Genomic DNA, 1,929 nt, shown 5'->3' on the forward strand with positions numbered 1-1,929 from the left:
GATACCGAGTACTTCACCTGAGAGTATTGATGGTACCGAGTACGGTTCCGATTACCTGTAGTATCTAGCATGGAATAGCCACACGTAGCCATTTTTAATTAATTACTCAATATTTATGAATAATAATTAGCTGATTATTAGTGATTATTACTAGTTATAATAGTTAATTAATGCTTGTTGGGTGTGGCTTCCGGAACCGAAACTTCGGTCGGTATTACTTCAGGATTCGGTGCCAGCAAATCAAGCACCAGAACCGTGGAACCGGATACTTTGGAACCGATACCGCCCATCACTAATTAACACACCTGAAGACTGAAGGCTGAACTGTAAAGTGACTGGAATTACTCATGGTAAACAATGGAACTGGAGACTAGTTCCCTTAGGAACTTAGAACCTACTCAGTCCAGCCAAAAATGTTGATATGATACTTTTTTAAAATAAGGTGTGATTGATTAGGACCTTTTATTCACTACTTCTGGAGTTTCAGTTTATTGATAAAAATTACAATAAAGTAATCACATATGTAATCAATACTACCGATACTAAGATGAATAATAATCAGTATTGTATCGATAAAGAAAAAACTAGTATCGCCCATCACTAGTCAGCAGTAACTCGGACCACTCCCGCCTCGGAAGGCGGAGCCATCCCGTGGTCATTGCCAGCATAGATACTACATACACACATGGATATGAAACAGGAAGTCGGTATCCAATTAACTCTTTGAAGTTCACCTGTAAACGTCATAACCAGCATAGCTCTATCCTTGGCGCTTTTCTCTCTGTCTATGTTTTCAAGAATTTTCTTGACTCACTTATTTTTGTGAAAGAAGGTATATAGGTGTTTTTGTTTTGTTCAGTAGACCTAATAAATATATTCTCATTTCATTTTGTCAACAGGCCTCATGTTTACATGACAAAATTAGAAGACCTCCATTTTTATTTGTAACCACCTTTTCTAGACTCTCGAACGGAGTTAGCTAGTAAGTCTTGGAATCATAATAGTGTATTGTTTGTTACATGGACTGAAACTATTCTCGTGTCAATGTAATGAGAAATGACTGAGATAATAGCCAAAAACTAGTTTTTTAAATATTAATTTTGTAACCACCTTTTTGAGACTTCTGCACCAGGTATGAACAAGTTACTACTTTGAGTGTATTCATTAAGGCCTCTTATATAGACTGTTTATGGTTTCATTTTTCTAGATGCTATGTTTCAAAAGTAATAATATATTTTTTGCAAGTGTTTCAAAGGGTGTGGTTTAATTTTTAGTGAGAACTGAGTAGTGGAAGAATAGGTTATTTACCAAGAAACACAAGCAGGATTTCAGTGGCATTGATGAGACATTGTTACATGATTGTAAAGCTTTATATTTATGCTACCACAGAGAACTATCAAGATAGAGATGATGTACATTACAGTATGTACTGTATGGTGATACAGTAAGTGCGGCTTATAATAATTGTTGTCAATGTTTTTATTGCTATTTTTATAGTTAAAATTTGTTGAAGGACTCATAATAATAATCAATCTATTGGGTCACTGAAGAATAGAATAATCATCAACAGTTATAATGATAATAATTTAAATAATAATTTTTTTAGTACTTAGCACAGTGCATTCTTTCTTGTAATAGTAGATCTTCACTTTTTAGAACTAGAATATCGATTGCAACTCTTATATAGTCGTAGACCTGAGCTATAGTAAGTAATTCAACTGGATTTCTTCACTATTTTGCTTGTGCCATGCTTATACACGTGTAGTGTAAACGTCACAATGCATCACTTCCGGCGCCAAGGATCGAGCGCATCCTGTTTCATATCCATGTGTGTATGTAGTATCTATGTTGCCAGACTGGCTACAGCGTATTTCAGCCCACTTGGATCACGGAACAACCTTTCCGTATGCAAGACACTCCCTCTTCCCA

The 1,929-nt window shown here is 35.6% G+C and overlaps 1 long non-coding RNA gene across 2 annotated transcripts; it reads left to right on the plus strand.

The window, feature by feature from the left end:
• Nucleotides 1-181: 181 nt before the first annotated feature.
• On the plus strand, nucleotides 182-1,540 carry LOC109586994 (uncharacterized). 2 transcript variants are annotated; one of them, XR_002187338.1, is made up of 4 exons: nucleotides 182-832; nucleotides 900-1,223; nucleotides 1,275-1,444; nucleotides 1,498-1,540. It is a non-coding gene; the product is annotated as an uncharacterized LOC109586994 (long non-coding RNA). The 2 variants fall into 2 exon arrangements; XR_002187337.1 differs by lacking the exons at nucleotides 1,275-1,444; nucleotides 1,498-1,540 and having other exon boundaries at nucleotides 900-1,266.
• Nucleotides 1,541-1,929: the final 389 nt, after the last annotated feature.

This window comes from Amphimedon queenslandica, unplaced genomic scaffold (genome assembly GCF_000090795.2).
Source record: "Amphimedon queenslandica unplaced genomic scaffold, v1.1 AMPQUscaffold_12721, whole genome shotgun sequence".
NCBI lineage: Eukaryota > Metazoa > Porifera > Demospongiae > Haplosclerida > Niphatidae > Amphimedon > Amphimedon queenslandica.